Source organism: Stenella coeruleoalba, assembly GCF_951394435.1.
Source record: "Stenella coeruleoalba genome assembly, chromosome: 8".
NCBI lineage: Eukaryota > Metazoa > Chordata > Mammalia > Artiodactyla > Delphinidae > Stenella > Stenella coeruleoalba.
The window spans coordinates 23868960-23883469 of record NC_137154.1 but is presented as its reverse complement, the minus strand read 5'-3'; the positions used below and the strand labels follow the sequence as shown (position 1 = coordinate 23883469).

The following is a 14510-nucleotide window of genomic DNA, read 5'->3' as shown; positions in this document are numbered from 1 at the left end:
GCAGCCCCAAATGCCCTCTAAGACAGGGGTTCTTTTGATTTTGTTTGGACACGATGGAGAAGAACTGGCCTACGTGTGGATAGAACTGGAAACAGTGGGGAGTTAATCTTCTTGCTGGTAAATGACAACGCCGAGTCAGGAAATTGACATTCTCAGCATCCGTCTTTGCCAAGATTTAGGATACTCCTAGGATTGTGGGTGCATGTGTCTTGTTATGATGAAGCATAAGCTTCTGTGAGTCTAAGTTCACAGGTGTCTTGCTGGTTATCTGCACTGACCTTAGTAACAGGCATAAAGTGAGTGAGTGTTTGGACTTGAGAACTTTTCAGTGGAAGGTCTAATTCAGGAGTTGGTTCTATAGGCATGGCTGCGAGGATATGTTTAGATAGAGCCTTTCACTGCACAAAAGCAGAGTTGGGGATCAAGAGTGGCCATGCGCTAATTCCACTGAGGTCAAGGGAAGAGTTGATTTCCAACAGGAGAGATGAAGTTGTGTTATTGGGTAGAACTTCAGGCGTAAGAGATGCTACCAGGAAAGGCTGTTAAGAGATTTTAAGAATGACTTTATGGAGCTCTATAACAGTGAATAATCTTTCATTCTTAAAAAGGAAAAGAATGACTTTAATAGCTGCATTGGGAGTTGGCAGAAGCCTGCATTTATCCTCTTTTTGAGACCTAGAATTCTGAGACTATGAAATAACTCATCAATTCCATCGTATAATCTGAAGTCGGGTAGGATCACATTATTCCCACACCATCACTCATGGCTTATATGGATAGACTTTAAAAAACAGTGGGAACATGGAATGAGGGTCATTTGGAAGTGTGTGATCACACTTGAAAAAATAATAAATATAATGGAGATAATCCTCCATGTTTCCAAACCATTTTACAGAGGCATTTTATTTATTTACTTATTTATTTATTTTGCGGTACGCGGGCCTCTCACTGTTGTGGCCCCTCCCGTTGCGGAGCACAGCCTCCGGAGGCGCAGGCGCAGCGGCCATGGCTCACGGGCCCAGCCGCTCCGCGGCATGTGGGGTCTTCCTGGACCGGGGCATGAACCCATGTGTCCTAGCATCGGCAGGGGGACTCTCAACCACTGCGCCACCAGGGAAGCCCCAGAGGCATTGCAGAAGAAAGTAACTTTGAGGGAACAACCGTGCTGTAAGTTCTCTTGTGTTACTGTTCAAGATGGCGGCGTTAGTCGAGACCTTTTTAGGGTGGTTGTGGGTAGGGTGATGCCTTTGATCCAGGCCTCACATGTATGAAAGATCTCAAATTCAATTATATTTGTTCTTTTGTGTTAAAAAGCATCTATTTGTTAAATTCAAACAACCCCCTTTTGATTTTTTTCCCCATTTTTTAAACATACTGTGAGCTCCCCCAAATGGAAATGCCTTGGGCCTCTCTGGACCTCTGAGAAGCCCTACATTCACACTCATGATTCCACCGTTATGCTCCCATTAATTTACCAACTTTATGCAGATCTTCTTTCATTACCTTTTTGACAACTTCAAAGGCTGAGACAAAACGGAAAGTGAGAGGTTAAAATATTTACTCAACTGCACTCAGTTAGCTAATTGGAAACTGGAAGGAGCTCATGTCAGGTCCTAGGCCGGAAAGTGAGTGCTTTGGGTCAAAGTTCATTTCCAGGAAGTAGAATTTAGCTTTCTGGAATCTTGTAACGTTTTACTTTTCCTCATCCCCACCTATACCTCCACCTCCAAATTAGAGTTAGCACTGGGCTGTGTGCTTTGCTTTCTGAAAACTCAGTGTAGGAACCCTGTTTAATGTTAAAGCATCAAGCCCAGCCGTAGAGGTTTATACAAATCGTTAAAGAGTGATTCAGTCTTTCCCCCCTTTCCTCCAGTTGGAGTCCTCCTTAAGTCCTTTTGAACAGGTGGGATTTTCAAAGACCTCTGGGAGATGGGGTAGGGTGGATACCAAGAACGCCGTGGTAGAAATTGCTAACACACTTGAGAAGCAACGCCACGGTTTTAAGGAATCAAATATAAAGTCGGAAGCTGATTTTCGGTGATACCTTTTTCTGCCGTTTCAGCCTAGTTCTCTCGTTAGGGTCCCTCTCTGGTAGAATTTAAGTGACAATCATTTCTGTTGTGGGAGGGGCCAGTCGGGAGGATTGGGCTCCATGTAGCCTTGGTGTTTGAGACCACGCTTCTAATCCTGGCTTTGTTACTGGGTAACTGACCCTGCGGGGCTGTCAGCCTGGGTGAGCCACACCGGCTCTGTCTGAGCTGGGGGTTGTCACCTGAAGACAGAGGCAGGGAGGCAGCCGTATGGTGCTGGAGTTCTCTTAAATCTATTGCTGAATAACTGAAGAGACAGGGAAGATAATAAACTTTAGTTAATATTTTCTTATCTAATTTTTCATAATAGGATTTTAAATCATCGGATTCGTTTTGAGGAGCGGCAATTGTGCTCCTATTAGACATATGTGACTATTACGTTTATTTAAATCGGACAGGGTTTTAAAGCCCAGACTATTAAGTTGTGCAGGAAACAAAGAGTGCAGTGGGGGAGGACGGCTTCCCACAGCAGCTAATGTTAGGATGGGACATATGTTCAAGCTGAGTGGTTTTGATGTCGGGAAGCTGAGATGTGCTGGAGTAGAAATTTCCATGGATCCCTCAGAGTTATTTGATAAAAAACTTATTGGGCTTCAGAGGGGGAAAAAAAAGATATTTCTTTAAGAATCTTCCTTGAAGAATTCCAGACTCACGTTTTTGAGTGATTGGAGCATGGTGTGGGCAAGGCAGGGTGCAGGACAGTCAGGCGACTGGCAGTCAGGAGACCTGGTTTTGTAGTCCCAGCAAAGCTGTGCTCCCAGAGCAGTACACTCCACCTCTCTGGGCTTTTGTTTCCTCATTTGGACAAAGGAGTTTGAACCCGATCATCCGTAAGGTCCACTTCGGCCCTCGGAATCTGATGACCCAGGGAAACTAGCTATGCCTAGAGGTCGGCAGGTTTAGCTCGAGTCTGTGAAAGCTGAGAATGGGGTGGGAATGCCTTCCTAAGGATGAGACAGGAAAGAAGACCAGTAGGAGCCCTTAAGTGGCTTCCTTGGGGTCTTCAGAATTTTGGCCAAGGGATGTACCTGGTGGAGGTACTAAAGACTAGATACCTTTACTAGGGGTGCTTGAGCTGTTCCCATGACAACATCCCATCTTTATCAATTGCCTCATTTATCTGAAGTTGGTGCCAGTGTAGAAGTGGATGCAGCTGACTGCTTTGTGACCCCCGGGAGCCACTGGTGTCCACGGGTAGGCACTCTAATGCTGTCTTCTGTAAAACACGAAAGCAGCCGGCTGAAAAGTGAATGCTCAGGACCCCGTGGAGGCTGCTCAGTTCATCTGACTGTCCATGAATTATTGGGTAGATTGGATGGACATGGACTCACTTCTCCGAGAGGAAGACCCGGGGGGTCATCAGAAGGGGAACGTGGCTGGCCAAGCCACTGGGCAGCCCACCTGGAGAGCCTGGTCTTCCCAGAGGCCCTTGGCGCGAATCTGGAGCAACCAAAGCTTGCAATAGGGTCGAGCGGGATGGCCCATTTAAAGAGGCTACCAGGGTTTTAATTGGCCTTGTTTTAAAAGAGATACCTTGTAAAATACTTCTTTGAAAATGGATTCCACTAGCACCTAAGCACACTCTGTCTTCGGTTTGTTTTATGGGGCTGAGCCCCTTGTTCTGGTTCATTGGATTCACATTTTCTCTTCTCTTCCAATCTTCCCCCACACCCCGGCCCTTAGAGCCTCCTTCCTGTCCTTTCTCAGGAGCATCTTCATTGTTATTAAGGGTATCTGCCTATTTATTTAAAATGTGGCCAGCAGAGGTGCATTCCAAACCTGCTTTCTGATGGAAACCAAGCCCCAAATCAAAAGGAGCCAAAATGCTTCCTATAATATTTTGATTATTGGACTATTAGACCACCTCTTGAACCCCACTATTAAAGTAACTATTTTTACTTTCGTAGGACCTTCTCTAGATGTACAATTTCTTTGATGTGGTTGTAATTGTGTTGAATTCAAAATTTCCTATTCTGTCACATCCCCCTCACTCTATATTATAGACACCACATAAACAATCTTGGGGGCTAAATCTTTATGGGTCCAATTGTGGATCTGAGAAATTTTAGTCTGCCTGCCAGCCCTTTCTTTGCCTGATGCAGACTTCTTCCAAAAGTCAATATATTGAGTCTTTTTTGGAATATGAAGAAGGTCTTCTACTTTTGTGTATGACAGTGGAGCTTGGAGCATATGACTGTCTCATAGAGATTTTTTGGGGGGGAGTCCCTCTTGGGAACCTTTAAAAAATTCCCTCAGTAGGGCTAATGATATATCCTATTGGATGAAGTAAGTGGGGTCTGAAAGGTGAAGATTATTTCAGCCTTGTCTCCAGGGTGACTACTGATAAGATGTTTTCTTTGCAACAGACTTTAGTTTATTATTTTTTAAAATAAATTTATTTATTTTATTTATTTATTTTTGGCTGTGTTGGGTCTTCATTGCTGCATGCGGGCTTTCTCTAGTTGCGGCAAGAAACTAGAGAAAGCCCTAGTTTCTCTTTGTTGCAGTGCATGGGCTTCTCATGGCGGTGGCTTCTCTCGTTGTGGAGCATGGACTGTGGGCGCACTGGCTTCAGTAGTTGTGGCACATGCGCTCAGTAGTTGTGGAGCATGAGCTCTAGAGCACAGGCTCAGTAGTTGTGGCACACGGGCTCAGTAGTTGTGGTGCATGGGCTTAGTTGCTCCGCGGCATGTGGGATCTCCCCGGACCAGGGATCGAACCCGTGTCCCCTTCATTGGCAGGTGGATTCTCAACCACTGCACCACCAGGGAAGCCCCTGCAAAGAACTTTAGATTTGGCCCAAATTCAGCCTCTGTCTCAATTACGTCCACTGAGAAAAACAGAGAGCACCTAACTTACCTTTCACTTGTCTTAACTCCATTGGCCAGAGGCTGTGGACTGAGGAGCGTTGGTGAAGAGTAGACTTTGGCTGCTTATGTATCTGAAGGAGCAGGGGGCTATGAGTTTTTGTTGCCTGGAAGCAGCTGGAATGTGGTACAAAGAACATGGAGGTTAGAGTCAGGATACCTGGGTTCACCTTCGACTCTGCCACTGAGTAGCTGAGTGACTTTGGGTGAATTTTGTAAGCTCAAGAATATATATTCCTCATCTGGAAAATAGGGTTAATAATATCTGCACAGGCTGTTGTAAGGATTAAATTAGACAAAGATTCTGAAAGCACCTGGACAAATGCTTGTGAGGAAACAATTAGTAATTTGTGGAACGGAATTGGAGGGTCAGTGCTCAACATGGGTGTTTTCAGTGAGGCGCTATTGAGTAGGAGTGGCTGATAATAATTCTGGAATTTTGTTTTTCAAAGTGATCGATGTTGGTTCTGCACTGTGACCTTGGGAAAGAACTGCAATGGGGTTTTCAGTGGGGAAGGTGGGCAGCAGGGAGATGGGATGAGCCATGTGAAGCCGAGAACTCCAAATGGAGCCTTGGGTTGAACTGGCTGCAAACCACCACCCATGGCAGTTCCAAGGAAGACCTGGAGTAGGTACATAGCACGTTTTTATCCCGTCTTGATGCCTGGCATGTAGGGGCCTCCAGGAGAAACTGATCTCCCTCCCAGCAGTTCACATGGTTAACCGCAACTTTATATATGTTGCTCAACCCTTAAATTCTTTTTTTTTTTTTTTTTTTTTGCGGTACGCGGGCCTCTCACTGCTGTGGCCTCTCCTGTTGCGGAGCACAGGCTCTGGACGCGCAGGCTCAGCGGCCATGGCTCACAGGCCCAGCCGCTCTGCGGCATGTGGGATCTTCCCAGACCGGGGCACGAAGCCGTGTCCCCTGCATCAGCAGGCAGACTCTCAACCACTGTGCCACAAGGGAAGCCCATCCTTAAATTCTTGAGTGCCTCCAGATACCTACTGGCCACTGCAGCTAAGGCATTACTTACTCTGGGTATTCTAGAGGCTTTAAAAAAATTCCTGGGCTTCCCTGGTGGCGCAGTGGTTGAGAGTCCGCCTGCCGATGTAGGGGACACAGGTTCGTGCCCTGGTCCGGGAAGATCCCACATGCCGCGGAGCGGCTGGGCCCGTGAGCCATGGCCGCTGAGCCTGCACGTCCGAAACCTGTGCTCCGCAATGGGAGAGGCCACAACAGTGGGAGGCCCGCGTACCGAAAAAAAAAAAAAAAAAATTCCTACTTATTTGCCAAGGCACTATAGGGTCTGCCTCCTGTAAATTGTTCAGCTGAGGCTTCTGGCCATGTGGAAGTGGTCTCAAGAGGCTATTTGAATTGAACAAGCAGTCCTTGCTGTAAACCGGCAAGGGTTCCTAACCTGGGATCCAAAGATGTCTTAGTGTCCATGGGGAGAAGTCAGAGGGTTTGTGAACTTGGATGTGGGAAAAAAATTACATGTTTATTTTCAGTAATCTAACTAAAATTCAACATTCAGTGTGAATTCAATCCAATTTCAATATGAATGTAAGCAAAACTCCCCAGTAGCAATAGCTGTAACTGATTGGCACCAAGAGAACTTGCAGATACTTTCATATCATGTTATACTCGTTACAGACGTCTCAAAATATCACTATTATCACTTCTTTGATATTACAGAAGTTATTGGACCTGCACTAGATATTCTTGGTTAATGTACTAATACAGAAGCCCATATGTTATTATGATATCACACATTTATTTTTAAAGTATTTTGATAATTGTATTTCAAGATAAACTTCCTTTCTAACCTTATTATTTTACTTTGTCATTTTAAAAGCATTTTTTTGAGAAGGGGTCTATAAGCCTCAGCAGACTGCGTAAAATGGGTCCACGGTATAAAGAGAAGGCTAAGAATGCCTAATTTATAGCACTCTCTCGCACAGAGCTAATGAAATGACTTCTGAACAGCAGTAGCTAATAGATGGTCTCTATCGAAATGGGCTGTATTTTCTTCCCACCCATCATTCTTGCCTATGGGTAGCTTTGGAGCTGTCGAGGGACCTTGGCATAATGAAAATAATAATAATAACAACAACAATAATAATACTAGCTAACATTTGTTGAGTGCCTGCTGTAAGCCAGGTGCTGTTACAGACATGTTCAATGTCGTATTTCATTTAATTCTCCTAACTACTTTAGGAGCTTTAGACAGAAAAGCTTTAGACAGCAAAGACTCCCCCTGCCTTCCATGATGATAGAGCAAGGGTTCAGGTGAAGGCAAAAGTTGGGACTGACCCCGGGGACAGGGCCGGTGTCAGTGGGATAGAGCAAATGCAGTCACACAGGGTCCAACACTTAGGAAGCACCTGTGCTTAGTTTAATGCTCTGTTGTGGCTGTCTTGAAATTCTTAATACATTTGGAACAAGGGGTTCCAAATTTTCCCTTGCACCAAGCCCTGCAAATTATGTAGCTGGGCCTCCCTCTGGATGTGATGAAATTATTCAAACTTGTGACAGCTCCTGATGCTGGGAAGCCAGCAAGCCGGGAAGTTGCTGGGAGAGGCCCTACTCATTCTCATCGTGATCATCTAGCTGACCTTGGGTGTTTTGAGTTGGGTCATTTTGTTTGAGTGTCAAAGGTGTCCACTGAAGCAATGGGAGGGATGAATAATTGGCTGGAAGGGATTGGATTCCTTAGAAAACATTTCTGATAGGCAGTTGCTTGCCTTGTTGAGGAGTATTTTCATTTGTTATTTTCCAGAGGGCTTAATCCACAGGCCAGTGAGATAGGAGACGCGGAGCAAAGTGTGTTTTGGAAGGAAAAATGAGACTTGGGTTGCTGAGAGTCTATTGTTCTTGTAGGATGGCACTAAAAAGGAACACGGCTTTCTTGTCTATTGTCATTTAATGACTGCCTGTATGAAGAGAAAACCCTACTTCTTCTAAAGAGGAGATCCTCGAATTCGTGAGAAAATTCAGATATTATTTGTTTCTTAAGTTGCAAAGATGATACTGGAACGAGTCTAATGAAGTTCTGTCTGTGTTTTATGGCTACGTTTTTACAAACTGCTGCAGGGTCATGCGCCTGTTGGAGGATGGGGTGGACTTCCCTAGAGTTCTTCTCTGAGTGATGGAATGCAGGCTCTCAGAGTGACACATTCACAGTCCTCCCCTTGTGGGTGTGACGTCCACAACACAGCAGGTCTGATATCAGGGCCTCTGAGTGACAGCTCAGTCATCAGATGCTTTTCCAAAGGACGCATAAATTTCCCTTAATTTTTCAACAGTTTGTTTCCTTGTTATTATTATTGCTCTTTTATCATGGCTAATAAGTCTGAGGTGGCTTCAAGCAGCCAAGCCCAACTCCTGAGTCAGTCTGGGCCTTTCAACAGGAAGCCGGGCTGAAGTTTTGACAAATGGATTTGCGTGGTGGTGAACTGGTGCTTCTGTAGCATCCACACTGATGGACACTGAGAGAACTTTCATATTAGGGCACAAGGATGCTTAGTATGCCTCTTGTTCACATTTAGGGAAAAAATTAAAGGATTTGTACTTAAAGGATCTCAACTTCAAAAATAAAAGTAAGCGATCCTACAGAGACATCTTCCTCGTCTTTGGAAATACAAGGATCCATTTTCAAAGCTACAAGAGTTGTACTGCACTTTCCTGCCACACTCCAATACATTTATTATAATATATCCAGTCCATTTACTAGCTCTGTGTCTTCGGGTAAGTTGCCTAACTTCTCTGTGCCTCCTTACCTGTAAAGTGGGGCTAATATTAGTACCAACATTTGAGGCTATTGCAAGGATCGAGTGAGAAAGTTCCTGTAAAGCCTAGCTCAATTCCTGGCACATCGTTAACACTCAATAAATATAAACTATCATCCTCGTCATAATTTTGTCTGTTGTTTTGCAATTATTCAGTCTGTGAGATTCTAAATTGGTGGCTGTTGATCTTTCCTTGGCTGGGTCATCTTAGTCTTTCTCTGGGAAGACACTTGAATCTCAACATGGTCAAATCCATTGTCCCAGTCCATCCCAACCCCTGCCTGGCTGCGGTTCCCACCTCTCACCTCCCTCCACCCTTCCCGCATTCTTGCGTCCTTGGTCTTATTTATTTTTCAGTCAACTGAGGGTGTTGTTAAATCTTTTATTTTTCTGGCTGCCCAGTTTGGTTCCAAGGCGCTCCACTCCCTGCCCTGCTCATGACAAGAATGCTTGGGAATGCTCAGCCAGGCATATCCCTCTTCTGTCGGAACACCTTGTTCGTAACGCTCCTCAAGAAGCGGCGTTTCCGAGGCCTTCCCCCACTGCTGTGACTCCCCCATTAAGCCAGTAGTCTGGTGATAATGAAGGCCCAACAGCCGAGAGAAAGCTGAGGGGAAGCGGTCATCTCGGGGAACAGTGAGCCTGGCCCACGTCCTAGGCTTTCTGCTCAAGGCTTAAAAAGAGATATTATGAGGCTGCTTCTGCCACTGTGCGTTAAAGGGTGGGTGATGATGCCGCCGCTTAATTAGTATTGTCATGATCTCCATCTGAGTGATTTGTTTAGCTCTTTGTGGCCCTTTTTGGCTTGAGCTCCTCATGGGATATTGACAAACTGTTGAGAAATGAGAGCACGACGATGCTTGAATTAATGCAGGCATCACACTGTGAACATCTTAGGTCCTTTCCACTGGGGACGTGACACATCAAGTCGCTTGGCGGGACGTGAGCGAGTCCATACATCTTGCCTTGGAGGTAGGTATGGCTAACCTCCCTTCCCCACTGGGAAAGCTATGGTCCAGGGACCTGGAGTTTTCGAACTTTGCTTGCTGCCCAGGGCTGGATGAAGAAGTCTTTGGGAGAAGCAGGCTGAGTCTCTGCTTGGGGAGGTACCCATAGGCCACACCTACTACTTGAACCATATTGACTTTCAGAAGTCAACCATTTGGAAGAGTGTGGTGTGGGTTTTGATCATACCCCAGCAGCCCCTTCTCCGCCCTTGTTAATCTGACTCCGGATCTTAACCTGGGCTGGCTGGAGGCTGGCCATGGCATTCTGCAGATCTTGGACACCCCTCAGCGCCCTCACAGAGCCAGCCGATGGAAAAGTACAGTGTCTTCTGGCTCCTTGGCCCTGCCAGCTCTGGCTGGCCTCTTCGATACCACCTTTTCTTCTGAGGGAGTGGGAGGGTAGCATCCAAAGTGAAAGCGTAGGTTTTTCTTTGATTTTTATAGGAAAAACAAATTGGCATGAACGCTCTGTCAAACCAGCTCAGGCTGTTTGGGCAGATGCCTTTCTTTGCTTTTTTCTGTTTATTTTCCAACAAATCAATGCTTAACTGCGTTGTTATTGGAGCAGAGCAACAGGTGCAAAAAAATAACTCTGCTGCCAACTCAAATGCAAAGGTAGGGCTCATACCCTCTGGGAGGTATTCAGAAGATAACAGAAGCCCCTGCCAGCAACGGAATGAACAGCTCTGTTTACGGTGGGTTTTATGTTAACCTGCCCCCAACCCTCCGACACATAAACACGCCATTGTCTCGGGGAGAGACATTCAGCTGTCCAGACAACCAACCGCTTTATTCTGCCCTGAGTGGAGATTGGTTTTGGCTGAAGCTGCTTCGTGTGAAACTCATGGCTGCCAACGCCAGGTCTTGGTGAGGGTTTCCTGTGAAGGTGAGGGCTTGGGGTTGTTGGAGAGAGGAGAATCAGTCCTGTTTTTATTTTTTAGTATTTATTTATTTATTTATTTATTTTTGCTGTACGCGGGCTTCTCACTGTTGTGGCCTCTCCCGTTGCGGAGCACAGGCTCCGGACGCGCAGGCTCAGTGGCCATGGCTCACGGGCCCAGCCGCTCTGCGGTATGTGGGATCTTCCCGGACCGGGGCACGAACCCGCGTCCCCTGCATCAGCAGGCGGACTCCCAACCACTGCGCCACCAGGGAAGCCCATCAGTCCTGTTTTTAAATGGAGTTGAAGTTCTTTCCAAGCTTGGTGATTTCCAAATGCCAGAGCAGCTTGCCAGGCTCTGTCTCCTCTGGTTCCATGGTAACCCCAGCAGGAGATGGCGAATGAGGTCAGACGATTTTGGAAAGAGCTACTGTGGTTTTCAGAAGTGGTGTCCTCTCTGGATAGTCCAATTGAGCAGGGCAGCTTCTGTGTTTTGTTCACTGTTGTGCCCCCAGCTCCCAGCACGGTGCCTAGCATCTAGTAGACAGTCAAGAAATATATATTAATTGGAGGGGATAAATATTTATACCTGTGGGACAAACATTCCTTGATTGTTTCTCTCTGCCGAAGGCTAAGATACTAATTTTCTTCGGTATGAGGTCTGAAATCCAAAGTGGTTAAGTAAACTTTGGAAGAGCTGAGGTGGGGTGGGGGTGGGGGTTGGGATAAGGGGTGACTCAGCCAGCCATGAGATTCCCTTGATGGAAATTATCATTACAAAAATCCTCTGCAAATGCTGGCTTTGTTTGTTTGGCCTTCAGAGACTCATACGTGTAAGTTCGTTGAGCACTGTTGCATTGAACCATTTGGTGGTACTGGACATTAGGGACAGCTTTATTTCAAGTTTGCAAATAACACAGTGATAGAATCTCCGCAGATGAACTGGAGCTTGAGTTCTTCGGATTGAATGTGTTGTCTCTGACTTTACAAAGCTTTCCTGGTGTTTATGGATGTTTCTTTTAGGGCTGATATCTGCTGGAGTTTATCATCTTGTTGTGGGAAATCGAGAGAAGGCAAGTAGATGAATCTTTGGCCAGAAGCTCTCAGCTGTGAGAGCGCTTAAGGATTCGTGAAGGGAGGGTCTCAAAAATGTAGATTCCTCAGGAAACTTCAAATTTAACTTCTCCTCAGGTGATGATGATACAGGTGGCCTATAGACCAACCTTTGAGAAACACATGTGCAGCCTCATCAGCCAAGTAGGAGAATAAGGAACATAAGTGTAATCCTCTAGTCCCCATACCTGTACCTTTCCAAAGACCTACGGAGACCTAGGGTTGTAAAAGTAGGCCTGGTTTTTTGTTTGTTTGTTTTTGGATGTTTTTGTTTTTTCTATATGATCTTTACTTTGTGATTATTTGGTTTTAGAATAGAGATCGAGGATTAGTGGGGAGAGAGATCCTGAGGTTCAGGGTGGTGGGGAGGATGGTGAATTCTTCACTGCATTGCCAAACAGAGGTCCTTAATGACCCTCCTGGATGCAGCACGATCCCTACTTTAGGTGCCGACGGAGAGGGACAGTGGGGCCCCTCCTGGTGTCACCATAGGAAAACTAGGCAACACCCATGTCAAGTAAGAACAAGAATAGAATCTCTCAGGCCTTCTCTCAGAAGTCGGAGTAGACTTGTCTCCCATCCCTAACTCCACTGCAAAGTTTTCTTTACATTTCAATCCAACATGAGAGCAAGAGAGTTTTTTTTTTTTTTTTTTTAAAGATCCACGGTGTCCATAGATCTGCCGGGGTCAGTGGACGGTCTCTAGAGGGCCTGGGGCCCACGAAATACGTGCAAAACCTGGTGTGCGTTTTGAAGAGGAGAAAACCCTAGTTTCCCTTGAGGTCTCAAAAGACTGTGACCTTTTATGCTTCAAAGCTTGCCCTATTTTTCTTAGTTTGTCATATCTGAACGAGATGGATAAAGGCTCCTGGGGTCATGAAAGGTAATCTTGTTTTTTGATCAACTCTGGTGCCTGTCCACTGTCAGTATCTGCATCTTGTCTGCATCGGGCACCGAGACTGATAAAGATCTGCCTCGTGCGTATATTTCCAAATGGTTCACAGTCGGTAAAGTGTATCTATAATGGATCAGCTCTTGGCCTCCCAATAGGGCATCATTGCTCATGAAAACGCTTGAAAGCCCAGGAATAATGCTTCTGATGTTGCCCCTGGGAACATGAAATGTCTGCTTCAAAACACATTATGAGGGTATGAAATTACCTGTGATGTAATCCCGAGAGGATCAAATACATTCCCCAAGCTTGATTCACATTTTAATTCATTTGGAAAACACAAATTATTGTCTGTATTACATTCAGTTAAATTTCACATATACTTGAATTTTCTTTTCTCCTCGTTGGGAGTAGTTCTCTTGAAATGATAGTCATATTGAAACAGGAAGTCGGTAATCTGTTGCAACATCCTTCAGGCAAATGCTGTGAATTCACCTGCGGGTAACTTTGATTAAGGACCGAGAATGGTTTAGATATTACTGTCATTGCAAAAGTAATTATGTACAATGTCTAATTGCTCCTCGGGCCTGAGGAGTAAAAATACCCACACAAGGCAGCCAGGTCTGAGGCCATTTGGGGATGTTGTGGTTGAAGGTATCAAGGAGCTGGGAAGAAGGCAGACCATGGCTTTGACTCTCAGTCCCCTGGGGCTGGGAACAGGGAATACAGGCAAAGCCCTGCTTGTGGTCTGCTCTGTGGTCCTGGTGGCTCCCAGTGTATCTTTACCCTCCCAGAAAGAGCAAACCCTACTTTCTGGACTGAGAGCTAATTCAGATGAAGCACAAAGAATTATGGACCAGTTTATTTCCAAAATATAAAATAAAAATAACATTATTGAGTCATAAAAGGAGAGTTTATATTATATATGTGTGCAAATATACTCATGTATATATATGCATGTAAATGTGTATGTATATAAATATATAGGGCTGTAAATCTGTAATTAATGGCTAAAAGAGTAAAATTGGCCCAGCTTTCATACCCTAAATATTCCTACCTGAGTATATGGTAGGTATGACAGAATGAAGACAGATTTCTACCCTTTCATTCTAAAAAGAACTCTTGAATATATTGAGAAGAGTGATGGCTTCGGGTTGCTCTGGCAAAAAGGAAAAGGGTTTCAATCCGGGACACTGCATGATTGAATGAACCAGAGAATTTTGTAATCTTGGAGAAACCTGGTAAAGGTGTGAGGCCCCAGATGAAAGTCCCCAGGGTTTGTTGCTAGACCCTTGGAGTTTGAATTCTCGTCTAGCTTCAATTCTTTCAAAACTGTGTGAGCTTGAACAAGTTATCCAACCTCTCTGAGCCTCGGATAAACCATCTGTTAAATGACATAATGCCTTACAGAGTAATTGTGAATATTGACTGAGACAATGTATTTAAAACTATTAACACAGAGCCAGCACATTTTAAATGTTCAATAAACCCTAGCTACTATAGTATAGTTACTATTATTATTACTATTATTTTTTTCTTTTCCATTTTTACAGCATTTTGTCCTTGGTCTCAGTTACCTCACCACAGAGCAAAAGACACACCTTGCTCCAGATAAGCGAGCCCAAGCTGGGCTGCGTTTGTCTCTGCTGGCAGGTTCTCTCTGTGTGTTTAAGAAGAGAGACCAGTGGAGCAGTTCTTGGCCTTGGTAGGAGTCCCGAGACTGGGCAGAGGCTCCTGGGTTCTGGAGTGCATGACTCTGGTCCCTTGTCAAAGTCCCAGAGGTGCCTCCTTCCCCTCATTTTTCTGTTCCCATGAGCTCAAATCCCAGACCCCCTTCTTCCAGTAAATGAGGAGTTCATGTGCTAAGGGACC

At 45.2% G+C, this 14510-nt stretch overlaps 1 protein-coding gene across 2 annotated transcripts in view; it reads left to right on the top strand.

Moving 5' to 3' along the window:
• The first annotated feature begins 993 nt into the window (after positions 1-993).
• Positions 994-14510, top strand: part of EHF (ETS homologous factor) — a 40912-nt gene continuing 27395 nt past the window's right edge. For both annotated transcript variants that reach the window (XM_079929257.1, XM_079929256.1), the window contains exon 1: positions 994-1167. The gene's annotated coding sequence lies outside the window, so the exon portion shown is untranslated. The remainder of the gene's footprint in view (positions 1168-14510) is intronic.